Source organism: Dromaius novaehollandiae, chromosome 3 (assembly GCF_036370855.1).
Source record: "Dromaius novaehollandiae isolate bDroNov1 chromosome 3, bDroNov1.hap1, whole genome shotgun sequence".
Lineage (NCBI taxonomy): Eukaryota > Metazoa > Chordata > Aves > Casuariiformes > Dromaiidae > Dromaius > Dromaius novaehollandiae.
The window spans coordinates 114,688,026-114,715,698 of record NC_088100.1 but is presented as its reverse complement, the minus strand read 5'-3'; the positions used below and the strand labels follow the sequence as shown (position 1 = coordinate 114,715,698).

The window sequence follows — 27,673 nt, the reverse complement described above, 5'->3', positions numbered from 1 at the left end:
CAGGAACCAGATTATGTTATTTGAATCCTCCTGTAGTATTTTAACTGCACTGAGAGATGCCCCAAGTGAACAATCATGTACTTTCAACCTCAAGTAACTTGAAATAAAAACAATGCAAGAAACAAAGACTTTCTTTTGTGGTAGAATACAAAAGTAATGGTGGATTGCCCTTCAGATGTCTGAGCAGTGGGAGGGTGGAGAAGTGATAAAAAGAGGTATCTATTGAGATATAGGGCTGCCAGCTGATAGAGATGCATTTTTCAGCATTAGGATTTTTAGATACACTGGAATTATTATAGCATGCATTTTCACAACATTTTATTGTATCTTCTCCAGAGACTCATCCTATACAGAGGTGGCCAACTGACATCTTCAGACCTGATTAAAACATCTTTGAGTGCCTCCTGGAGCCAGGACTTTGTATCCCACACAAAACAAGGTACCACTGGTTTTCATATCTTGCCTTTTATGAAGCAGGGCTCTCACTGTGTTGGAAATGAGGTGGAGCAGGGTTCAGAGAGAACGCACCCATGAGCAGGAGTACTATGTTATTACTTAGGGAAGTAAGGACACTGGCCCCAAATCACATACAGATAATGGAGACAGTGCTTTCTTTTTCCTAATGTAAAAAGTAGAGTTACCCCCTCAAGAAACTAAAGCAAAGCTGTGATGTACTGCCAACATGTTTTTGGCATTAAAATGGGTAATCCAATTTGAGGGGGGGATAAAGAAACAACAAAAAAAGAAAGGTTGCCTGAATGCAATGTCATGTGGCATACTTGAAAGAGGAACCCTGGGAAATGTTTCAGTGCAATGACAAATTAAGTTTAACTTCTTGTTCTGGAAATGATTGGTCTCTGCATGTACAAGAGAGTTACATGTAAAAATAAGTCTTTAATTCATACATTTATGCAGATATTTCAGAAGTAAAATATAGTGTGCAGGCAGCATGTCCAAACTGAAGGACAACCAAGGGCTTTGCTAATCATGTTAGTCTCAGAAACATCTTGCCTGAACACAGCTCCAGCCATCAAATGCTACTAATTATTTTTTTCCTGTAGATTTAAGACAGCTAAAGATGGAAGGATATTTTAATTACCACTGAAGTTATCTGAGGGAAATGAATGACTTTTAATGATTACAGAAATCACTCACTTCCAAGCATGTGGGCCCACTCTATCTTACCTGCCCAGCTGGCATATTCACACTCATTTGTCACTGGGACAACTTATGTCCTAATCTCAAGAGTTTAGACCATGTTTTCTATGCTAAGGAAAAGCTACTGCATACTGCAGCTGGTTAGCAACACAATTAACCATGCCGGCACAGTGTTTTTGCCCTTTAAAAAATAAAATCCTCCCTGTGCCTTTTTTCCATTCAAAATACATCAGTAACTAAGGAAACAGCAATTCTGTGGCTCAGTACATTGTGATGTCCAGAAGTAAAATTGAAACGAGCCATGAATACATACTTTGCAGCTTGGAGAAAGCCCAGTTTTTCCTGGCCAAGGCTCATGGGTCACAGCTGATCTGTTCAGGAAAGCCCTACTGCTGCCTGTCGTTAGGAGCTGCCACTCAGCAATGCCAACATGGGGTACCACCAGGATGGTGATAAATTGTTCTCTTGGTTGGAGCCCTCAAGTGACATTCCATATTGCAGCTCATTGGGAAGGTGCCTGGGTGCTACACTTCTGCAAGGCGTATGCATTGCTACCCTCTGTGTCCAGAGACGGACGGGAAACTCTTTGAGGGGCCCAGAGTTGGCATTTAGGCTTTGCTGAAGTTTGTGCTGTTTGAAGGATGTTCTTAAAACACAGAGACACTGCAAAACACTTGGTCATTTTTGAGTGCTCTTGCCACATTGCTTCTTGCGGAAAATGGGGGGCAGGCCAGGGTGCAGCCTTTACTGCACCCATAGAAACCAACACTTCTTCCAGCAGTATTATGAAAGGGCTCTCCTTCTTCTAATACCCCTTTTCCCATCCGGTGCTGCAGGTTGTAAAGGGAAGGAATGCTTCCTTTTCCTTTCTTTCACCCAGGGTAGCCATGAAGGTCTTATCCACCTCCAGAATCTGTTACCACCCCCTACATACACAGGAGGTCTATGTAACAAGCAGCAAGGCCGCACTAGAGACTGACTGCCTCCCATCCCTTGCTGCCCATTCTGACAAACATGATGGTCAACAGAGAAAAGTACTCAGCCTTGTGGCTCTTGGCTCTCCACGGACTGGCTGATTTCTACTGCCTTTTGTTCCCACTCATGTTTTTTCAATTTTTAAAATAGAATGAGGGCTGCCAATGTATCAAACTACATCCGAACCCCCTCCTCCAAACACTCCAAACTCAGCTGAAGAAGTGAACTTGCAAGAAGGGAGAACCTGGATAGTACAAGCCAAAGGCTTCCCAGGCTGTCTTCTGCTGCTTCTTGCCCTATTAAAAGTGAAGAACTGTCATTACAGGCTGCTACAGTGAGACAGGCTTTAACATCTCTCTGGACAGCCCTAGCAATCTAGCAAGAGAAACTGGCACTTTCCTTCACACCAGCACTGAGCCTTATATTGCCTAAAGTCTGCAAAGCAGTTTGTCACCTGTATCAGTAGCAAGCGCTCCTCCCCTCTAGCAAAGCAGAGGGTTGAGCTTTTGGGTAGTAGAACTGGCTCTCCTGGCATAGCCCAGGCAGTCAAGGCTCATGCTTTTAAGAGAAGAGCTTGATTCCCCCAGGAATGCTCCACACCGGAGCATCTCATCACATTTTGGAGTCAGCTGAATCACCTCCCCATTATGGTCTGGAACTGTAGGTATAAATGGTCTGCAGCAGGCATCGATGAGCATGGGATCAGGTTTCTCTGCTCCAAACCCTTCCAAGTGGAAAAGCAGCAGCTCATTTTTAACAATGTCTTGGTCTCCTGAAAACAAGGTGTGTCACAACATTTTCTGTGTCAAAGATACCTGTCACAACCCAGTTCAAACCCAGAGGACATACTTGCAGAACTATTGTTCCAGAAAGGCTTCTTCTGCTGGGGGAAGTCCTCTCCTTAAACCTTAAAAAAACAGCTGCTAGGATTTTTGCTACTAGGGTGACTCTAATAACGTGCAGCCTCCACCTTGATTTTGGTGAAATATGAAGCAGGCATTTGATTTACTTAAAACCCAAATCTCCAAATCTTCTCCCAGTAAAAGAAGCAACCCGGGGGGCAGCAGGATGCCTTGCACATCCTTTGTGAGTATCAGGTTGTCCTACACTGTCTGCTTGTCCATAGGCCTTGGCAATTGGCATGCATGACAGATTAAGGAAAGGTGAGCAAAGCTACTTGCTTACCATAATGCATGTTCCAACATTACACATGCAGAAAAAGCATACAGACATTGAGTGACAAAAGTGATACAGTACAGTGAATCCAACAAAGTGCAACAAATTTGTTTGTTCACAGTTTGGCCCATAATTTGTGCTTATGTATCTTCATAAATTTATCTCTTCCTCTTAGTTTTCTCTACTTATGTGAAGCAGCCCCAACAAAGGACAGAGCAATCAGACTTCTTTTTTTTTCTTTGCTGTTGGCAATGAACCATTTAGCACTGAAGAAAGGAAAGCAAAGGCTTTTAAAAAGAAAAATAAAAAATACCACAACCCAAACCCTCCACTACCTTCTATAACAGATGGGGAACCTTGTTACAGTGTTACGGGTGCCCTGATTTGCCCTGTAGCTCCACAGGACCACTTCACTGTCCCATTTCCCAAGACTTAATGCAGTTGTATGTGAAGGAAAAACAAATTAGCTAAGGCTAATGCATTTTTCCATTGCCAGTAGGCATTGCTGGAAAAGTATATGGAGGAGATAAAAGTGATAGGGTCAGAAAGGAGAGCATAAATGTTTATACCCTGCTAAAAAGAACAAACTACATTCCTTCTGCTTAGGAGCACACAGAGCATGCCAAATAAGTAACCAGATTTATATGCTAATTCTGCTCCAAAGCAAGCCAACCTCATAAGGTTATTTTCAATGCATTTTGCACAGTTGCCCTATTTGTATACACTGTCCCCTTACTTCATGCCTGGTGATCTCTTCCAGGCCATGTCTCAGCTGCAGCGTTATCCCAAGCATCTGATACACAAGTCCTCTCTGGTTTCATCCCATCTGCTCCCAGGCAGAGGTGAGCGGAGCAGAGGAAAGACAATACGGCAAATACAAAAGCTGTTCAGAGGGTGCCTTTTGGCTCAAATCACTGTCATGGGGCTGTGAAGGAGCTCATGTGCAGGCATCTCTACTTCCTGCTGACTCTGCCACAGGAGCAGCTGGACACAATACCATCTTACTCTTCCATAGGAAGATTTCCACCCAGCAGGGTGAACATATGGCAAGCTGCTCTCTCAAGCTTCAACATATACCACCTTTCCCTGCAGAATGCTGAAGACCGTGTGCTGATTTCTGTACTACCTTCCTCATCAGGTCCTGCTTTGTGGGATTATCAGGTTTTGGGTTGTTATATGTATATGTTAACCCCATTACTTTGGCCAATTAACAGAGATCAATGGTAAGGTCATTCTGCTGTTTTGGTTCAGACCCCAATTACCAGGCTTGCAAAAAACACTGCACAAAACTGGCATTTACATGATCAAGATAGGCTGAAACATATAGGCACACTCTACATTTCAGGAGGCAAATTCCAGAGTTGTCCTGATAAACTAAGGCTGGAAAAATACTTGGCATCAGGCACGCCTCTTACAATTTCTCTGAGGCAGGGAAATCTTAGTAGGCAAATGTTTCTGCCTCTCTGAAATAAATATTTTATTTAGTTCTAGGCAGGTTGCTACATCTTTCCCTGCAAGAATTTTCCCCTTTTACCTTTCTTTTTGGAGAAGTATTTAGTGACGGAAGCCAAAGATAACTAGACCACAAGAGGGACACTGTCTATAACAGCAATTTAGTTCATAACCCTCATATTCTGAGCTTCCTGCTATAGCTAAGCAGCTTCTGGTCCATACCTCAGTCTTGCCTGTCCAGACAACAGGTAGCTGCCCTTTTTCCATCTCCACTGCTGCTCAGCTCCCAGATGCCCTGTGCCTATATGGTTATTACTGCTTTTTACCACTGCTTTGTGTGGCTATAGCATGGCTGTATGGAGAGGTCTCCCTGCTCAGGTGCTGGCAGGTCCCCAGCTCCCATTTGAGCAGGCTGCCTGTCTAACTTGCTTTCTCCCCAGGGGAACCTTGTGTCTTGTTGCCAATGAAGAGAAGTCATTGGCTAACAGTGCAGCTTTTCATCCAGGAGCTGGAGAATGGGTGTGAGAACAACTGTTTTGGGTACAGATACACCTGCCATCATTAGTTCACGGCATAGACTTTCCCCAAAAGCCAGGGATGATCAGTCCCTATGAGTTTACAAGTCACATGCCAACAGCTCCATGGGACTGAAAGCCACTCATCTGTGCCCCAATGCCTCAGACAGCCCAAGGGGAGCTCCCAGGGTACTTCACAGGCAGAAAATGACAATGGCTGTTAGGGATCCTGCTGACCCATTCTAGGATGGGAATGGACTGGGTGAGCAAGACGACCCTGAGATGGTGTCCTCAGGAGCTCCAAGTGCCTCTCTTCTCCCACTAGCAGGGATTCACTTTACCTGCCACTCCTTGCACTCATACAGTTCTTGATCATAGGATCTGTTTATTGTCTTTGCAGTTCATTGTCTGTTACATTAAACCCAATGATGTAGATAGAGGAATATTTGCCATAAATATTGCCAAAAATACTTACATTTTCCTTCTGGTTTCACTGAATATGTTAAATCAGTTCGGCAGATCAGTTAGCTTGGTTACTTCAGTTATTTCAGTTATTTTCAGACTCAGTTTAACAAATTTTACACATACTTTCAACTAAATGCTTCCAGATCTATCTAAATTCCCAAACCACAATCTTCTGGCTTTGGCATAAGCAGAGCTGAGTCCTGCACATAAGGCATCTCAGAGTATTACAGTGAATAAGTGGAAGCCACTTCATAGCTGCAGCCACTTCAGGGAACTTCAGAGACAGGGAGGCACTAGGGCTTCATTAGAAACCTCCTGGCTTTCTATACCCAAGGTGGATGATGCTCCCTGTGTCTGAAGAGGAGCTTTCCTTCTTATTGTTAGGAAGTCTCAGGTTCCCTTGGGAAATTATTTGTTACTAAAAGATGAAACAAGGATCTGACCTCTTGTGATCTTCTTCTGGAGTTCACAGGATCCCACACAAAGTCAGTCTGCAAACACAGGTCTGGACCACCCGTTGCAGCGTCTCTGTGAGTGTTTTTCTTCACAAAGAGCCACTTTGGCACCTTCTCAGGACGGTGGCTCTCCACAAAGTGCATAGGGAACAGATGCAGCAGTTTTTGCAGCAGTTTCTAGTCTCTGCTTAGATCTTCTGGTGACTTTGTTGGAGATCACTGGGGGATTCCTGGGAAACCTCTGAGGAACTAGAGGGTGCCTGCTGCTTGCAGTTAAGGCCACCAGGTAAGGACAGGCACAGGAGGACCATGGGACCCTCTTCAAGGACCAGCAACTGCTTAGTAGAGATGGGATTCACCTGAAAAAATGAAGTAAAAGGATCTTTGCCAACAGGTTGTCCAACCTCGTAATGAGGAATGATGGGGTGGATGGGACTGGCAACCAAAGGGTCTGGGGTGATGTAAGCAGAAAGCACCTCTTCATCAACAAAAGAGGGCTGAAGTGGAATCACCCCAAGTGTATGCAAGTAAATAAGGAAATGCCTACCGGACCACATTATGGCGAAATCACGCATGCCCCTTCTAGGAAAACAGCATGCTGGGCTGAAGTGCTTATGCACTAATGCACACAGCCTGGAGAACAGACAGGAGGAAGTAGAAGTCTTTATGCAGTTACAGGGCTACAATTTCAATGCAAAGTCTCCTTTCATTGGTTGGACTAGACAATCTCTAAAGGTCCCTTCCAATCTCAACCCTTCTGTGAATCTGTGAGATCACAGACGTGGTAGAGTAGATCACATGACTAGAAAGCTGTGATGGACGGATACAGGTTCTTTAGGAAGGACAGGCTGGAAAGCTGAGTGGGGGGGAAAGGTTAACCTTTACATGAGAGAGCAGTGGGAATGCATGGAGCTCTGCCTGGGGACGGGTGAGGAAGCTGAAAGCTTATAGGTTGGAATTAGTGGGCAAACCAGCATGGGTGACATTATACTGGGTGTCTGCTATAGACTGTCTCATCGGGAAGAAGTGCATGAGGCTTTCTTCAGAGAACTGGAGGAAGCTTCACATTCACAGTTTCTGTTCCTCATGGGGGACTTCAAGCACCTTGATATCTGCTGGAGGAACAACGCAGCAGGGCACAAGCAATCCAGGTGCTTTCTGGAGTACATTGATCACAACTTCCTAACTCAGGTGATTAAGAAACTGACAAGGAGAGGCACTCAGCTGGACGACATACAAACAATGAGGAACTGTTCAGAGATGTAAAATTCAGGGGCAGCTTTGGCTGCAGTGACCACAGGATGGTGGAGTTCAGGATCCTGTGAGGAAGAAGCAGGGCAAAAAGCAGAATCACAGCTCTGGACTTCAGAAGAGCAGACTTTGGCCTGTTCACAGACCTGCTTGGAAGAATCCCATGAGATAGGGTCCTGGAGGGAAGATGGGTCCATGAGAGCTTAATATTCAAGGATCACCTCCAAGCTCAAGAATGGTCCATCCCAAGAAGCAAGATATCAAACAAAGGCTGCAGAAGGCCTGCATGGATGAACACAGAGCTCCTGGCTAAACCCAAATGTAAACGAGGACATGTCCAAGAGGTGGAAGCAGGGTCAGGTGACCCAGAAGGAATATAGAGATACTGTCCGAGCATGCATGGATGAAGGCAGGAGGCCTAAAGCTCACCTGGAGTTGGAACTGGTAAGGGATGTGAAAGAGAGCAAGAAAGGCTTCTAGAAGTACATCAATAGCAAAAGGAAAGCTAGGGGAAATGTGGGCCCACTGCTGAATGAAACAGGGGCCCTGGTGACAAAGCACACAGAAAAGGCAGAGGTATTGAATGCCTTTTTTGCATCAGTCTTTACTGCTAAGACTGTCCCTCCAGAATCCCAAGCCCCGGAGACCAGAGGGAGAGTCTGCAGCAAGGAAGACGCACCTTTGATGGAGGGGGATCAGGCTAGGGAACACTTAAACTGGACATATATAAGTCCATGGGCCCTGATGGGATGCACCTGTGAGTGCTGAGAGAGCTGACTGATGTCATTGCAAAGCCACTCTCTATTATCTTTGAAAGGTCATGGTGACTGGGAGAGGTGCCTGAGGCCTGAAAGACACAAAATATCACTTGCCTCTTCAAGAAGGGCAAGAAGGAGGATCCAGGGAATGACAGGCCAGTCAGCGCTCCCTTGATCCCTGGGAAGGTGATGGAGCAACTCTAACCTGGAAACCATTTCCAGACACAGGAAGGACAGAAAGGTGATCAGGATGGATTTAAGAAATCATGCCTACACAACCTGATAGCCTCATACAATGAAATGATTGCCTTGGTGGATGAGGAGAGAGCAGTGGATGTTATTCATCTCAATCTTAGTAAGGCTTTTGATGCTGTCTCCCATAACAGCCTCATAGACAAGCTGATGAAGTATAGGCTAGATAAGTGGAGAGTGAGGTGGACTGAAGACTGGTTGAACAGGCAGGCTCAGGGTTGTGATCAGTGACATGAGGTCCATCTGGAGACCAGTCACTAGTGATGTACCACAGAGGTCAATACTGGATCCAATACTCTTTAACATCTTCATTAATGACCTGGATGATGGGACTAAATGCACCCTCAGCAAGCTTGCAGATGATATGAAACTGGGAGGAGTGGCTAATGCACCAGATGGTTGTGCTGCTGTTCAGAGGGACCTCAATAGCCTGGAGAAATGGACCAACAGAAACCTCATGAATTTTAACAAAGGGAATTGTAAAATCCTGCCCCTGAGGAGGAATAACCCCTTGCAACAGTATAGGCTGGAGGCCAACCAGGTGGAAAGCAGCTTTACAGAAAAGGACCTAGGGGCCTGGTGGACAACAATTTTAACATGGGCCAGCAATGTGCCCCTGTGGCAAGGAACACCAGCAGCATTCTAGGCATTAGGAAGACTGTTTCCAGCAGGTCGAGCGAGGTGATCCTTCCCCTCTGCTCAGCCCTGGTGAGGCCACATCAGGAGTGCTGTATACAGTTCTGGGCTCCCCAGCACAAGACAGACATGGACCTACTGGAGCAAGTCCAGTCAAGGGCCACAAAGACAGGGACTGGAGCATATGTCATATGAGGAGTGGCTGAGAGAGCTGAGGCTATTTACCCTGGAGAAGAGAAGACTCAGAAAGGTTCTCATAAATGTTCATGAATATCTGATGGGAGGGTATAAAGAAGGCAGAACCTGACTCTTCTCAGTGGTGCCCAGTGACAGAAAGAGAGGCAATGGGCACAGACTGAAATGCAGGAAATTCCACCTGAATGCAAGAATACACTTCTTGACTATGAGGGTGGTTGAACAGTAAAAGAGGTTGCCCAGAGAGGTTGTGGAGTCTCCATCCTTGGAGAGATTCAAAACTCTGCTGGATATGGTCCTGGGCAACGTGCTCTAGGTGACTCTGCTTCAGCAGAGGGGTTGGATTAGATGATCTCCAGAGGTCCCTTCCAACCCCAACTATTCTGTGATTCTCTGAAGAAGAGTCTAAATACTGTGCATTTGCAGAAAGGCCGTGGCCTTTCTCTTGTGTGAAACAGTCTGTCGATTTGTTTCTGCTTCTCTAGGCAGAAGGCTGTGGATGCGCAGGCTGACTCTGGTGTTTGGAAAGGTTAGCATGTCAAGTCATTTCACTGTTTTGTATAAAGTGCCTCAGTGGTCCTCCACAGTTGGAAAGAATTGTCAGTTTGTTGAACAGTAGACAGTAAACCAGACTTAAAAGTATTTCTCTACGCTTCAGATACAATTTAGCATTTCATTACTTAGAGCTACATGACCACCATGCAGCATTACAATTAAAGGGAATCAGACCAATCTTTCTGTATTTTATTACCTTCTCCCACCCCTCTAAAATTTGTTTCACTCCATCATAGGCCACTTCTGCTGAAGGCAATCCTCTATTTACACAAGCACAAATCAAGGAGCTGCTCTTTCTCTGTGCTCAAGATCACTACAGTCCTGAATAAGAATGACTAAGCTTCATGCTTATTATCGAGAAGATAATGCATCCATGTGTGCGTACAGTCACAACCACCTTCAGCCTTCATATACTCCAGCATTTTAAGCAGCACATGCAGGTAGTCTACTAGTCTTAAATCCTAAACCAAGATGCAAAAATTCAGCTAGAATATGATACTCATGCTTGTGCATGCACAGACATATATTGAAGCCTTGCTTTGTACATTGTATTGCTGAAGGCAAGCTATTTTATTTCTAATCTACTCAGAACAAGAGATCATTTCTGGCTTCATTTATCCTCCATGAGTTTCAGGGCTTTTGTCTAGATGCACTGTTTTCATCTATCAAAAATAGTTTATGATGTCCCTCTGGAGTTCAGATGCTAATAGCAGCCACTGTAATGTGCAGACTTCAGACAAACATATGTAGAAGAATGTAGTCCTTGTCAGCACAGCAGTTGAGGGTTCAAACCTTGCTGAACTGGAGGGAGGAGAAGGAAGGTGAAAATTAGGCCAATACCTTCAATTTTAAATCACCCTTTAAAAACTGGTGTAATTAGCTACTGTTGTAAATTGTCATAATTCAATCAGCTTGAAACTGCAGCAGTTTGCACCAGTTGGGGTCAGTCTTCACTTCTGCTTGCATCAACTATTCTAAGCTGCTCTGCTGTACCCTTGCAGGAGCCATAATTTTGTGTCAAGCCTTGAATGGTGGCTGTTTGGTTCTTGTGGCCTCCATTCACTCTGCTCACTTGACTGCATTGTACCCCTCTAACACTCATGTTACAGTGAGTATTAGGTATTCAACCTTAGGATGTAAATGCCTACATTCTCCAGGCCCCACTCTGGGACAACAGTCAAGCTCCCATGAGAACGTGTCCATGAGCAGCAAAAGCAAGTGTCTTTCCGGTGTCTCTATAGCACAAGGCATGCTTCACATGTCAGTGTATACATGCCAGCTATGGCAGTTGGGTAACTCATGGAAGTGTCATCTGGGTGGAGGGGGATCACCTGGGTCTTGGGCAGGAGGCATCTGTTCAGTGGCAAGAGTGATATGCTGGGGAGAGAAGTGAGGTCATCCCATGACTTCTCATCTGGTGGAGGGGAGGAAAATGACAGCTCCTTCCCTACCTCTTCTTCTAGGGTGATGGTTGTGTTCTTCACCCCCTCCCTCTTTGTGATCTGTGTGAAAAAATTGCCTGAGTCCCTCATGGGCTCATTAACAGCAAGCATTATCAGGTATTAGGAGAGACCAAACAGATCAAAGAGAAAGAAGGGAAATTAAACCAGTGGTGGATTCTCATCTGGTTTATCCTAACCTGGCTGTACTGGAGTCCCTGGAGTTGACCTGCTTTATAACATCAGGAATGTAGTCTTACCAGAAACTCTGCAAAGGCATGGATGGATGGGACTGTTTTTGTGGATGCAAGCAACAAAATGAGGCTCCTTTCCTTCTGGCTGTCCCCTCTTCAGCCTCTTAGACTCCCAGGCACCCCACTTCCATGCTTGGTCTCTCAAGTTTTCTGCATGGTCTGTCTGGTTTCTCATACTTGAGGCTTTAGCATACCAGATAACCCTTGCTTAGAAGGCAATAGCCCAGAAGATCTGGTCCTGGTTCAACTGGCACTTTGTGCACCACAGCAACTAAAGTAATTTCTGTTACACTTTCAAACCCTATTGCTCTAGATAGTTCTTTCATGATCAAGCCACACCACTAGGTTTTCCAACCACTCCCTTACTCAGGCAACTGTCTGGTGCTGGCAGAAGCACTCTGGGGGTGTTAATGACCTCCTTTGCCCTTAGCACTGCTTACTGTCCTGAGCTAAACACCAGCTCTTCGGCAGACACCTCATCTTCTCCTGCATTCTGGAGAAGCAGTACTCATTGCAGGGACATTGGTGGCAAGGTTGCCTCATCCTGAACATGAATGAAGAAGGGACTTGGGAACCACCACACAGATGAATGCAGCAGCTTCTTTTACACTCCTGCAACACTGTTGGCACAATCGTCACTCACAAGGACAACTTTATCTGGAAAGCAGTGCTGGGGACATCTGGAAGCATCAGTGGGGAAGAATTCGACTGTACTTATATCCTGGTGTTGCTTCTGTCGTTGGCTGGCTGAGGTACTAGCATCTTTGCTTCCACAGCTTTGTGCAATGGTGCATGCCCAGGCCCTGTCTAAGTTGTGGACCTGGATTGTCCACTGCTGCCAGGGTATCTCATCCTCACAGAAGGCAGGAGGAGCTTTCCCCAACCAGTCTGCCCTCTCCTTTCCCCTCTCATATACTAGAGCAAATGAGGATTAAGGTGTAACTTCACAGCATGGGAATGACATAGCCATGAAGTCATCTCTCTTCCTGGTGTCTCTTTCTTCATATCCTAAAAAAATCCCTGTTTAAAGTTACTTTTTTTCTAGAAAAACCACAATACCCTCTACTGGCAACCTCCTATTCCTCACTCCTCCTGTTATCCTCTTTTTTGCAGTATGGTTTCAGTTTGCTGTATTTTGTTAGAAAATGTATAATTCTCTCCTACCCCAGTGAATATATGCCTCATTCTTAATGCTAAACGTGAAATTATTCTCTTTGATAGATTAAATACATGGCAAAATCCAGTGGCTGAAAGCTGAAGTTTAAACAAACAAGGAGGACAAAAAGGCAGCAACTTTCAAATTGGAAATAACTGGACCTTTTGTAACAGTGATAGTGATTAGCTGTTGGAAGAGATTGCCGAGGAAGGTGATAAATTGCTTCATGTTCCTCACACTGAGACTGTATGCTGAAGCCTAGACACAAGGCTTTTTGCTCAAAAGTGCTCACCATCATTCAGCAGAGAAAAGTAACTCCTATCCAACAAAGCAGATGAAATTCTCACATGGAAAGTTAGACTAAACTGATCATAAGGCCTGAAGGGACCATCAGAATCTGTGAATTTTTCTGGTTACTCATCTGATTACTCTATCTTTGCGTAGTTGGTTTTGATAACAAACTTAACACCTAACTAATAACATTTTTTCTGCAATCATTTATGCGAATGCCAGAGAAACTTTCTTGTGACTTTACCAAATAAAATCCCCCCTTTTCTCATGTAAAAGGTTATTTCCCATCTTCTTCTGAGGCTTCTCTTTCCCATCCAGTTACATTTGTCCTAGTTTGGAAGCTAAAGAGCTTTTCTAATGGCATGGCAGAAACTCTGGTACATTTGCAAAAGATAGCAAGACGCACTCTGAACAGCAGGCTCTCAAGGAAGGTGGGTGGTCAATGTGGCTGTGGACTTTGGTCCAGGCTATCTCTAGGCTTAGGACTGGTCTCAGTGGACTGTCTGCATTTGTTACCGTAAGATATGTTGTGTCCAAGAGAAATGCAAAAGGAAGAGGGAATTCACTTAGACACCCACATCTTGTTGAAGCATCTTGGAGAAAATAGATGGCTATTTTAAAATGCTGCATCTAGCGCTTGCTGCTCAAGCTCCTCTTTGCATTGTGCAGAGCACACCAAGGCAAGATGCTAGTTCTCTTTGTCTATCATGGGACCCTGCACCAATGCAGAGGGTTCCCCCCCCCTCCCCCCCAAGTTATTTTGCTTTTCAATGCATGGAATCAAACTGGTGTGGTGGCTGCAAGAATTCAAAAGGATTTCATACCAGCTAAGCAGAAGAGCAGACAGAACCTGGAAAGCTACACTTCCTAGCTTGTATGATGGTGTTTACAGGCCACAGAGAAATGCATGTGTGGATTCTCTTTTTTCTGTTCTTTTTTTTTTTTTTTGTGGGAGGGAGTGAGGGCAGTGGTTAAACTTAAAATTGGAAATCTAGACAGGAGAAGTACAGCACAGAACTTTGATGTGTATGGTTCTCTTCTAGGCCCAAAGAAGGAGTCCTCAGGTGGATATAAATCTCATGATATATTCAGTATTTTTCTATTTCTTCAGAAAATCCAAAAGAGTGAAATTCTAACCTTCTGCTGCTGTTGCATGTATTTCTGCAGTCAGCACCTATGCTGTAAATGTACCATTTCTTTTGATTCATCTTGCACTGAAAAAACTTAAACTGCAGAAAGCAGTTCAGTAGATTTTTTTAAGGCAGCTGTTGTGCTGCGACAATACAGGTTTTCACCAGCCTGGGCAGCACTTTGCTCTCAAAGTGTTCAGAAGAACAGGCTCCACTGTACCTCACCCACTCCTAGGGCTGGATAAATCACTACCTCCCTGTGCAGGCAACCTGGATAATGTGATCAACAACTAATTTACAGCAGGGTCCTATTAGCTGTTCCTGTTTTCAGAAGTGGGTCTGCATACAGGGTAACATAAGCAGGGTTGCACATCAGTTTCGGTTACTGCTCTGTTAAAAGTAGCGCTTGCCTCCAGCAGTAGCCCATGTTGAACAAATGCTTTGAAGGAGTAGGTCACAGGCAACAGCCAGCATCATCACATCCACATACATTTTTGTGCTGAGCCCTGTGGAGGATGTCCTCAGGGCTTGCACCAAATCTTTTGACCTTTCCCCAGCCATGGGCTGCTGAAGTCTTCCTACATGGCCCACAGCATGCCTTGACCACATGTTGTTTTGAGTAACAGTATTTTCCTGTAAGGTAACCAGCTCAGCTTTCAGCTTGTCATGAGGGCCATTTATTAAACAAAAACAAGGTAAGAGGAGTTTATTGCTCACTGAGCTATTCATAATTGTAAACTGGCCAGTCCCCCAACTCCCTTTTAAATCCCTTTTAAATTTCAAGCAAGAAAGTCTTCCTGCTTTTTAAAGTTCCTCCTTCTAGCCAAGTTCCCTTGTAGCCCTTCACTGTCTCCACAACCTGATGGTACAGACATTTGAAGTCAGCTATGGGGGGGTCATTCCTAAAGGGAAGCTGCCAGCTAGAATGGGGTTAGCCAAAAGAAGCTGTCCCATGTCATTGAGAAGTTTTCTGTGTTTCTGGTCCCTTCATTGCCCTGTTTCAGCAAAATGCTCATGCATGCACAACTTGTCTTGATGGTGAGACTTCAGCAGGCTTAAATTTAAAGACCAGCATAAGTATTTTTCTGAACAAGGACCCAATGGAAAGACCAAGTTATTCTCTCAGGAACAAAGACATAAACCAGCAATCCCAAGACAGTCTGGCCTCATCAAATCTGAACTCTCTGTGCTGAAGAGCCACTACCTGTTATAGCTGTTTCCAAGGGCTGACCCCTTTTCTCTTTCATTACAAAAGCTTTGCTCTTTCTCTGCATTTCCTCCAATGTTCCCATAAAAGGAATTTCATCAAAAAGTTTTAAAACAACAAATGGTTCATCTTCCTACATCACTTGCTTGTTTACTGACATTTTGCAGGAACAAAAGCAGAGCAGGAAGATGTGTTTTTCTATCTTTACAGTCATGACACTTCTCCAAGCATTGGATTATTCTGCTTTTTCGGGACACTTAAGTAGGATTTTTGAAGGTGTCACAATGAACTTAGAGCCTTGAAGGAATTAAGGAACACCATAACTCTAGCCCTTCCCAGCTTACTGCATTTTGAACATCTACACTCACAGATTTGCTCTCCAAGTGCTTGAAGAAGCCTAAATACTTCAAGCCCAGATCTCCATTCAGTGGGCAGCAGATAGAGCTTTAAAGTACATGGAGAAATCCCCTTAGGGGATCCCTTGGGGTACAGAAAACCCCTTCTGGTCTCCTTAAAATACAGTTTAAGGGTGCTATGCCCCCCCGGCCTCCCACTCTGGGCTACAGGGAAAGACTGCAGTCATTGAACATGATGGCCAGAGCTGAGGCTGTTCACAGCTTCTCCATCTCCACTTCTGGTGGTACTGGCCTCCCATAGGGAGCTGGGAGGGAGAATTGTATGTGGCACCTCAGTGGGAGTGGGGACAAATTATTCTCCACTGGCGTATCTTGGAAAACTGAGACATAGGCCTTGAAGGCAGGGCACCTCTGAGTGCTTGAGGTGAGCTCAGCTTCCGTTTCACCCCTCTGGGCTACTCAAGAGGCAGACAGCAGGCATGTGGCCCCAGAGAGGGGAAATGACCACTATTGATGGCTTCTTGCTTTGCAGAGTTTGCTATGCAGCCACATCCCCTTTTGTCCTACCCCCCACATGGTCACCCTACACAGAAGGAGCTGACAGCACTCTCGAAGGCTGCTGCTGTACTCCCTCTATTTCACGGCTTTGGAGAATCCCTGTTGTCCAGCTGACAAAACTCAACTTTTGCAGCACATAAGAAACCCAGAAGTGAGCGCATCCGAACACATATACTACATTTAAAAGCATCTACCTAGCAATCCACCAAGGGGGTATGGCAGCAACCTTGCACCCAGCATGGGTGTTACCCCCAGGTTATCAGTGAGCCATTTGTCTTTGCTAGACAGAAGCCACCTCACCTTGCTGTTTGCACCAGCACAGAGACAGCACCATGTTCTCTCTTCCTCTAGAGAAAGGCCTTCCTCCAAAAGCCATGTTGCTTGCTGCCTAATATGCAGGGTGGACCATGACAGTGTCTGCCTGGAAATGGTTGCTCCTGTCTCTCTCCCTCTTTCAGTACCTCTGACACCTTTCCTGATCTCCGGAGTGAAGGGAAAGGAAAGCTGACCCCACTTGCAGCAGGAGGTTGGACTAGATGACCTTCTGAGGTCCCTTCCAACCCAAATTATCCTATGACCCATCTGCAACTGTACATATACAATGTATTTGTATATTCGCATGGTATATGTACAATTGCAGATGGAAGCAGTAAGGGACCATGCTACTTAAACACTCAAGCCATGCAGGGAACATGGGGTAAAGCCAGGATCGAACCAAAACCCCAAAGAACGTTGTTTCACCTCAGTTTCCTCTTACTGAGTGGTGTAACTACACTACCTTTGCTGGGTTTTTCTTCTCAGTCTGTAAGAGAGCAACAGCACCCTGGGACCCTTGCGGCCATATGAGTCTAGCACAACATGCCCTGGTCTCAGTCTTTATACAGTTCTTCATTATCACATAATTCAGGTGCCAAAGGACAAAAGTTCAGTCCGATCCCTGCTGAAAGCAATACGAACTTGCCTTATCCTGATGTATAAATAAAGCAGCCCCCTTCCATCACCCTCAGATGCTGTTAAAGATTCCTGGTAACACAGCTAGTTGGAAGTTCACTAGAAATGGGCATTTAGGTGTAAATACTGCATTCTGGTAGAAAACACCATCTTTCCCAGAATGTTAAGATTTCCCCACTAAATTTCAGCCTAAAGCCAGGGTTTTATTGAGACAGTTTGTTGTGGTGTTTCTTGCTGGCTTCCCCACCAGTGCTAGGAGGTCAGAGCTTGCTGGGGGAGGCAAAACCTTCCTCCCCTGCTTGCCACCCTGCCCATGTGGGGTCTGTACTCCAGCCAACACAAGTTCTCTTTCCTATTTGCTCGCTGGAAGGAGACAGTGGAGACAAATATTAGGAACAGCCTGCATATTCAGGATGCTAATATCCACTCAGGATGCTGATATCCATGCTTGGATGCTGACAAAGAATCATCACTGGGAATAAATCCACTTGCAGAGACAGGGCCTGCCATTTCCCTTCTCTCTTGGCAAATAAACCAGGGAAAGATTTGTCAGCTCTTGTTAGCCATGTGGATCCAATTGCAAATATTCAGTTGAACATCTGATGGCTTGGTGTGATACCAGTATCCAAAATACTTCCTCTCCTGACACATGTAGGAACAGTCAAAAGCAATTGTGTGTATTTTTTAAAATTCTGCAGCAACAGCAGAGCTGTCAAGTTGCAGGATGTTTTATTCCAATCTGCCCTGTGAGAAACCCTGAGGGGTCTGTTCACTTAATGGTAAACAAGCCACACCTAATAAAATGAGGGAACACAAAGAAGACCCACCAAGATCCAAGCCACCATCTGAAAGCAAAATGTGGTTGTGTAGTTAGACCTAAGAACAAAAGATACAGTTTTTGTACTTGCCCAGGCATGCACTTATCTGAAAGCTGATGTCCAGGAAAGGTCGGGGGCAATTCTCCCTCTCTGTTGATATTACCTTTTATGAAGTGGGCGATACAAGGCTTCCTATTTTTCAAATCCTGATTCAGCAGCTAGGCCTGGATGTGGCTGCCACTTAGTTCAGTTCCCACAAGTCCCCAACGGCTGGAGATGGGCAAGGAGCCCTGATAAGAGATGCAGCCAGCAATGAGTGCAACACCAGGCCTGGGGCAGGGGGGACCAGGTGACCAGCTCTGAGTTTTTCCACCCTTACTTGTACAGCTATAATTCACAGCCTGGCACTAAGCAACATCACTGTTTACTTGGCTCACTTGAATAAAAAGTTTTGGCTGTGCCTTCAACTATGGTTACTCAGTCTCTCTTTTCCCCTAGACCTCCACACTCTTCCACACATATGCTTTGCCAAAATGAAACATGGCTGCTTTTGCTGTCTCATACCTGCCAAGACCACTCAGTCCACACTGCAGCTCTTGAGTGATTTTGCGCAAACCTTGTTGCAACTCATCCTTCAACAATCATGCCCTGCAGAAGGGAGCAGGCAGTTCCTCCCATCTCACGTCTGCCTGACTGGTTAGCCTGCAGGGGTGGGTGAAAAGCATCAAACGCATGCAGAAAGAAAACTATTTTCGATCCATCAAAATGCAGGTTTCTTCCACTCATGAACATGTGGGAGATAAGGAAAAAAGCCTCACCTCTAGAGCTGATGAACCTATGTGCTCCTAGGTGACCTTCAACATCTTATGACTCTCCACCACTCCAGACAGCAGAGCAGGCAACCATTCATAAATTCATCTGTTGACATCCCTTTACTGCGGAAAGGGTTCTTTTAAGCAGTGATGTCTTTGCATGCTAGCTGAAAAATCAAGTAGCACAGAAGCATGTTGTGCAGATCTTTGACTGTCAGCTCAGCCAATAATTATAGAATTAAACTTACCTGCTGTACTGGGGAAGGAGAGCATGCAGCTGGATTATTGCTGGTGTACAGGACTTTGCATATATACCCTCAATATTGAGTGCCATGCAACTTTTTTTTCACATATCTCTTATTATGACAAATGATACTCAATGCAACATGAACCTGAGAGGCTCAGGAATCAATATTAACACTCATCTTCCAGGAAAATAGAAGCTAGATGTGTCATGAACTATTTAAATTCTAAATAACATTTTCTTGGGAAGAGTAGTGGCTCTCATATTGCCACCACTCTGGATAAAAATTGCAGCTGTTTGTGAGGGAAGGAAAGGATTTGAAGAACAGTCTAACTTGTGGGATGACTGCCAAAAAATTGATGTCATGACTCAGGTTAAAACATGTACATCTGAAGGGTTTTAATACAATTAACAGGATCATTGCTGTAAATGCATGCTTGTTTTTCCACCTGAGGTGTAAACTGTTGGGCTCAGAAGCCAAAACCAAAGGCATTTCTGTTTTAAATTACTGGAAAACTGAGTATATATACTTTTTTCATCATCCTATTTCTCTCACAGTCTTGGGAACTGTGTATAGGTCTCAGCTAAACAAAGTGCATGAGACCTTCTCCCCTACACATGGGCTTATGTGTGCATGAGACAAACAACCAATTCGTGCAGCAGAGGTCATTGCCCCTGCATGATGCAGTAGAGGGGAATTCAGCAGCCCCAACCAGACTACATGATACCAAACATACCCTTAGCTTGAAGAAACCACGAGGACTTGTGTCCATGCTTGGAGGTCTAGGAAATAAGGACCACAGAGACCTTGCATCCTTGAAACCAGAAGCAGTTGCATTCTAGGCTTCAAAGGGGACAGGATGGATCAGACTTGCCATTTCCAACCCTGCCAAGAAGTGGAAGTGCTTCCTTTTAGACAGGCAATGTTGCACTCTCCGCTGGGCTTTCCTTAGCAGATATCAAACATTCCTCTTTCCAAAGAGGGTGGATCTCCTTACAAATCACAGCTGAATTTCCTAATCCTGCTCATTCCCAGGCAAGCTATCATATCTTCTCACATACTAGGCCACCTCTTTAAAAAAACTTGTTCTTTCACTAGAATATTTCAGAAAGGAAAACCCATTGCTTCTTGCATATTGAGACATAAGCAATAAGCCTGGGATCCCTTTTCACCTCCACATCACCTTTCTTTTTGGAGCAAGCAGGGGGATGACAGGGTCATAAGCCTACACAAGGATTTTGAGGAATGTCCTGTTGCAAAATTCTTTGTTCATTTGGCTCACACAGAGCTAGAAAAATGGTTTGTTTCTTGTAATCTTGCATTTTTCATTTAAGGGCAGAAACCTATGTTTGCTCTGTATCCTGTCATCACTTAATGTAAAGTTTTCCAGAGTTCTGCACATGAATTAAAAGGTTTGCTGCTACAGCTTCTTGCTAGCATGGTTATGAACATAACTGCAGATTTTCTATACCTAACTAAAATCACAGAAGACAGGATGAGATGGGACACATCCATCCTCTTGCCTGAAGGCAAGAGCAACTATATCCTAATGTTTGCAAGGAATTATTTAATTTGTTCTTAAAATGTGCCATGAGTTTTATTCCAGCACCTTGCTGTCCTTTCATTTATAAACTTTCTGCTTGTGTCTAACAAACTGCTTCAAGCAAGATCCCAACCCATCCCATTCTTTTCCTACCCATAATAAAAATTCATAGAAAACATCAGTGTTTCATTTTGGAAGTATTTTGAAAAAGAATGTAACCCCTATTAAACTGTGATGAACTGAAGGAATTCAGAAAGTGACCTAAACAGCACAGCAAATTACAGTCTTAATTTCAAGCTGTCTAGAGGGTTTCTCGCCACAGACACAGAAACAATATGAACATAAACTTGAAGAATTACAGCCCTGTTTACTTGTGTTATCCAGCTCAACATCTCCAGTTTGGGAATATGCTGCCAAGATCAACCCATATTGCTCAAGCCAAAGAAAGGTGACAGCAGATTGCTGAATTCTGCTAAGCCCCCTGCCAAAGGATGTCTTCCACTTTTCTTTGTCGCTGGAAGCAAGCACAACTCTCCAGACACAGATAATAACTCAGTACCCCTTTCAGCATCTGCATCTCTTCCTGGATCATATTTCTCTTGCTGTCTGCTCACACTGAACCAAAACTGAACCACAAGAATAAGCAACTTTCTAACCCAGTACTGCTTCTGCTAGGCAGAGTGTGATCATGCTGTCATGGTACCAAGCTTAAAAATAGATCTTGTAAGAAGCTGGAAGTGATATGGAAATATTACTGTTCCCAAAGCTATTATTAACTTCTAAACATCAGATTTTTCAGGCCATGGGCTCCTGGAGGGGAGGCATACCAAGGAAAACAGACAGGAAATGGGATTACCTGAATTAAGCATGCATTAACCTGCCCATCCCCAAAGCTGCTGCCTAAGGTCCACCAGAGAGTTTTAGGAAAATGTGTAACTTATTCCTAGCTTCTTCTGCATTAGTCAAAAACTCTCTTTATAATCACTGGATACTCATTATTTGGCAGAGGAAAGCAAAGTGACTGTTTGTCAGCATAAACAGGGTTTCGGTCTTCACTTGAAATCCTCATTTTCCATTGAGGAGGCCCATCCATCAAGACAAGCCTTTGCTCTTCATCTGGGACATGCTGTACCAGGAATTTCTTGTGCCTGGAGGACAGCATGCTCTCTAGCCTGCTTGCTCTCAGGGAGACATCATCTGGACTGAAAATCCTCCACCAAAAAAAACCACGGGAGAGGATGTGACTGTGGTAAGCATTGTTTCTGCTGGATTGGGTTTGTTTGTTTCTCTCCTCTTAGAACAAATATTAATAGCTGTATATACTCATCTTTACAAGCGTACTCCCCCAAAGCAGCGTCAGAACCTCATGTGAACCCAAACAGTGAGTCACATCTCTGAACTGGCAATTCCAGAGGAAACAGTCAGTGTTTAACCTACCATGGCTCTAGACTGGGATTTTAATAATTTGTCTCATAATGATGTGGCACTCAGCACTTTCCCTCATTCTGACTACATGCAACTTTTCTATTCATAAACTTGGGAACAGCTTTAAAAGTTATTAAAGCTCCCAACACCCAGTGTACCCAAAGCCTCCATAGAGTACCTTCTAAAAAAGCCTGGTTCTTTGGAACAGCCAATAAATTTAGAGGACAAACATCACTAGAATCAGGTTGCTTTCTGTCCAAAAAAGCTCTCTGTAAGGATAACTGGTCCTTTTATGGAAACATCATGTCTCTCATTAGAGATGGCTTGTGGCTAATTGCTGTGAGACAGCATATATTCCCACCTAGAAAACACGGCAAAAGACCAGCTACAAGGCAAGACCGGCAGGCTGATATGCTCACTGAGGCAGAGGTCTTCAGAGCAGGAGGTGGCGTAAAAAAGGGAGCCCAAGAGGAACCTGAGCCAATTTTTCTCATAACTCTTGGGCAGATGATGTGGCCTACCCTGCTGACAGGGCAGAGAGAGAGCAGGAAAGACAACCGGGCTAAGATCTGTCCAAGAGACAGAAAAACCCTGGTAACTGCCATTCTTGAACAACAGCAACAGGGACAGATAAGACAAGATGGTCAAGTCCTGCCTATTCCATGCTACTCTCTAAAAATAGCTAGCCTACACACATTAAGAGAATTCTTACTTTATTTTTTAAATAGCGGCTATACTTGAGAAGATGAGAGTCATTTTGACCAATACAAGAAATTTTCCTTAATCCCTTTTGTTGGGAAGGGTGACTCATTGAAATATCAATCTGAAATGTTTTCTTGTGGTATTTTTAGGCAATAATACTGGTGGTCCAATGAGTCACTGCTCCAGTGCTGTCCATTAACTTGAATGCAAAAGCAATGGGTTCCAGTTTGATGGATTGCCTTTCAGAGCTGTTTCCAGAGAACGCAACAGCGCAAGCTCTCAAGGCCACATTTGTTTCCATTGCATTATGTTTAAATATTTTTTCCCCCTCTTCACATACAAAAGAATCAAAGCATGTATCCAAAAGCCTTTCACTTCAAAATTACTGTAATCCATACTTGATTTGGCTGCATGTATCAGCGATTATTCTGAGCGCAGAAAAATACAAGAGACAAGTAATGGCAAGAAGTGTTAAGAATAAGGTTTTAAAAAGTGGGAAACTGCAGAATAGGACTGGTTCATAGATTTGTGCCATTTCTGGTGAGAAACATTCACCACAGAGATACCTCATTCTTGGGTTCCTTAGGGGAACCTTAGCCCTTTGATCCTTAGCCCCCCTCTTTGGATGTCCACCTTCCCCTGCAAGGACAGGCTTTTCTTCTGGCTGGTATTTATCAACCTCCCTAAGCACCAGGATCGCCCTGCTGATGGCTAACTGCTCATAGGCTTCTTCAATCCAAAGCCATGCTGGCTCAGAAGCAGGTCCTCAGAGGAAGCGCACAAGAGCCCTTCCCCCTCCCAACAGATGGGGGCAAGGGAGTCCCTGGGGATCACTGCACAACCTTGTGGCACTCTGAGCTGAGATGTCTCCAAGGTGCAAGGTCTGTGGCCCCAGAGTTCTCATCTGCACAAAGATTTTGACATATCCCTCTAATTTTCCTCTCTACCATCCCACTAGCCACACTCCCTGCTTCAAATAGACAGGATGTCCTGACAGCACCTGCTTGCAGGACTGCCTGAGGGATGGTCTGAGGCCACTGGGTAGGAAAAGAGCACAATGACTGGGCAAAACCCATGTTTTTCTGCTGGTTGAACTACTAGAGGATGACGTGTAAAAAAGGGAGAAGAGAAAGAGATGGTGTTTGTGGCTCCTGTGATAAGTCATTCCCATGCACTGGCAGTTAAACAAACTAGAACAGAATTCATATGGAATAGTTACTTTTCTGCAAATTCTAATCTTGGAAATAGAAATATTTCAATACTGCAAGTGAAGGATCTGTAGCTGTTTGCCTTTTCTCTTCATCCCAGGAAGATGTAAATAATGAACTTAGCTTCTTGGGAACATAATAAGGTATCCCTATGGATGTCTTGAAATTTAGTATGAAGACATGGCTTTAGTCCTGTTCATTTTCTGCAGCAAGAAAGAGACAGATCCAGAAAAGTATATTGGTAATGTTTTCTGGCCTTAGAGATAACTGGCAAGACAAAAGAGACCAACCAAAACACTCACACAAGAAATCTATGACAGAGTCTCACACCTGCAATTAAGTTGCAAAGCCATCCTGCCAAAACAGTGCTAAAGATGGTCTTGTGTCTTGTTCCAGAGAGTGGTTCAACACCAAAGTCCTTTTCTGACATCTGGCAAGCAACAAATAATCAGCCTGCTAGAGAATTTGGGAGATCGTGCTGTCTTCTCTGAAAGGCTTTTTTATGCAGATGTATTTGCTTATCTCTGAGGGCTCACACCAGACTTTCTTTTCCCCAGAATTGCCTTTTTCAGCTATACTTGTCTCCCTTCTACATCAAGCTGCCACATATGCTTTCAGTGGTAGCTGTAGCTTGGAAACTTTGAGGACACAGAAAAGTAGAGTTGTCCCAATCCACAGGAATTGAGTACAATCATCCAAGATGGTGAACCACCTGCTGACCCCAGGTCATTTTCCACCAGCAATTCAGGTAAAATGCCTTAGGTCCTGTTGTGATACAAAAATCAAGGCTCATTGTCTTCTGCAAAGAATACAGACTCCCAAGGGCAGGAGAGATGTCATCATGACTGCAGCAGAGGACACCAAATCTATAACCAGAGAAAGCCTGCCTTCTGCTGCCTTTCCCACCATAGCATGCACAAATTGAAATCATGGCTGTTCATGGAAATTAGGTGAAAGCCTGCTTTCACCTTGCAGAGAAAGGGACCTGTAGTCCTTTTGAGATAATATAAGTCCTACTAGGGTAAGGTGCCACCTCATGCGCCTATGCCCAGTGTGGAGACGAGCTCCTTGAGACTGCAGATGGAGGCTGGGAGTGTCAGCTACAGCTTACGGCAGATACAGACCCATTCCAGGTTCAGGATATTTGCTCCGATCCCCTGCACAACCAGGGTACCTGGGTTCTGGGTACCCAGTATCCAGAAGTCTTCAGATGTCGGGCCACCAATAGCTCGTACTCACAGGCTGACTGCAGCAGAGAGTGATTTTTGAAAAGAGTTTGCTGCATCATGGCCTCTTTCTGCTTCCTTAGGATGTTTTTCCCTTTCCAGTCCCAAGGAATCTGGGCTAGGACAGCTTGGAGTAGAAACAGGTGGGTCTGGAGATGAAGCGTTCAGTGTTCAGAGCAAAGGTGCTGTGCTGTGGCCTGGCTTGTTATGATGACTGCTCATCACCCTTCTATCTCCCAGTACCTGCATTAAACAGTTTCCTCACACTTCAAAGGGCTGGAGACAACCGTGGGGAGAACATGCAAGAAGAAAGACTGCCTTGCTGCCTCCTGGCATGATATAAATATACCCACAGATACAGTAAGTGATCCAACTGGAGATTTTTGTTTATTTCCTTCAGAAATGCCTACTGAGAGATTTGTTCAGGCCTGAAAACCAAACACAAGGGGAGCAACGTATCTGAAAGCTGCAATGGCTGCTCTTTGGAGATCCCTCTTGTAATTAACTTTATGAGGCATCACCAGGCAAACTCTTCTATCTCCCTTCCGTTACTCCAAGGTCAGGCTACGGTAAACCACCAAGTTCAGCAGATTTGCACTTCTCTTACAGTGCCTGACCTACAGCCTATCAGGATCCTTATAGACTTCACCAAGCTTTTGTTCAACAGGAGAGTGCAAGAGCCTTGTCAAAAGCACAGGCCCATTTCATAACACAATAGTGCTCTGTGATCTCTTGCTTGTGCAATAGTCAGCCCTTAGAAATAGTCAGCTTCGAAAAGTGGTGAGAAAACTTTGCCACTTTTCCTTCCAGAGGATCTGTCTGAAGAGGTGGGCAGGATTTGGTTCCTTCTCCCTCAGATGGGCAACTGCTCGGTCCCGGATTCAAGAATTCTGCCCAGCTCTACAAATTCAGCAGTTTGTTTTCTCTCTGCAGTCCAAGGGTTTTGCATATGTGTTTTGCACACTGGGGCCATCAAAGGCAATGCCATGAGTAGGAAAGACCAGGTCAGCCATGATGCCGCAGAGCACATACTTTGAATGAGCTCAGTTCCCCAGACCAGATCTGGAGATTTGCACTAGTTTGAGTTCCTAGGCATACAATTTGATACACAAATGCAGTCAGAAGAACAGCCACCAATAGCAAATTGCACAGGATTATCAAGTCAATTGTAAGCTAAAACTCTTATTCCACAGTGATCATTCATTCTTCTCTGCATCAAACCTTTAATTCGGGCCAATCATGCAATATACAAGAGAGAGCCAAGCAAGCCTGGCCACGAAGAGATGAATAAAAAAGCCCAGAGCTACATCTATGATTTATTTTTTGTTTGCTGATATAAGCCACTCTTTCTGGAGAAAGAGAAAATTGATGAGGCTTGTGAAAAGAAAAGAACAAAGAAAAACTAAGCACCAAGACAGCTCTCCCCTCAATCCCAAAGCCACATGCATTTTTCTTCACTTTGCTTGAAAGACAAGAGTAATTGAGAAAGTCCTTCTGAGTGTTGGCATCAGCCACATGGAATTACAGTTCACTTGGAAAGAAAAGAACTGAAAAAAGAAGTGAAGGACAGGAGAGTCCCTGCAGCTTATCTGCCCTTTTCCTCCTTGCCATGCCTAACACAAAGCCACAAGCCCTACAATAAGTGTCTAAATTTGGATATCCTTTCACTGATGTTCAATGGAGACAGCAAATAGAAAATACAAGCTGTCCTTCCTGGGGCTTGCCCTTGCATTTCAGACACACAAAAGGAAGCATCCTGAACAGCCCAAAGTGACTTTTATGCTGTCAGTCATCTCCATTTACTGTGAAGGGGTCAGGACTGGAGGTCAATGAAAGTTTAACAGAGTTTGTGATTTAACAAGTAACTCTGTAGATTAGACACTTGCAGTTCAAGGGTAATTTCCTCAGATTCAGAAACAGCTGCTTCATGAAAAACTCTTACATGGGTAAGCTATCAACACTAACAGCTTTGTATGTTACTTCCTATGCCAAGCTGGACCCAGAGAAGTTCCTGCCAACCTCATTCATGAATGCCCTTCCTGCTAGGTTACCTGAGCCCCAGGATATAGTCAGTGTGAATTCCCTGCTACATCAAGCTCCTTTCCTGGTGCTTCCCAGAGAGGGTGTGGGAACTGTGGTAGCAGCCTTCAAAAGCCCTGACTGATCTTGGACGAGCAAAGCTACTAGGTAGTGTAGAGGCAGTTCTGCCATCCTTCATCATCACATTTTTCACCTTGCACACTCTTTCATCAGAGAAAGGAGGGAGGCAACCCAGATGTCAAAGTTACCTGGAGGAAATTAGGTGACCCCCAAAATACTACAGGTCTCCCAGCCACCAGCTTCCTCAGCCATCCTAAAGGTCACTGCCACTACAGCCTTTCCAAACCACTAGCTCTTTCCACAGCCTCTTTTCTTTCTGCTGTGAGCCTTTGCTCACAAGGAGCAGCTCTACCTCTTTCCTTCCCCCACTTTTTTTGCTTTGCCACCAATCTCCTTTAGCTCTCGCACC

At 44.6% G+C, this 27,673-nt stretch overlaps 1 long non-coding RNA gene across 5 annotated transcripts in view; it reads left to right on the top strand.

The window, feature by feature from the left end:
• LOC135327947 (uncharacterized) overlaps window positions 1–27,673 on the top strand; it is an 82,977-nt gene that overhangs the window by 39,170 nt on the left and 16,134 nt on the right. For all 5 annotated transcript variants that reach the window (XR_010388623.1, XR_010388622.1, XR_010388620.1 and 2 more), the window contains one exon: window positions 337–439. This is a non-coding gene — a long non-coding RNA (uncharacterized LOC135327947). The remainder of the gene's footprint in view (window positions 1–336; window positions 440–27,673) is intronic.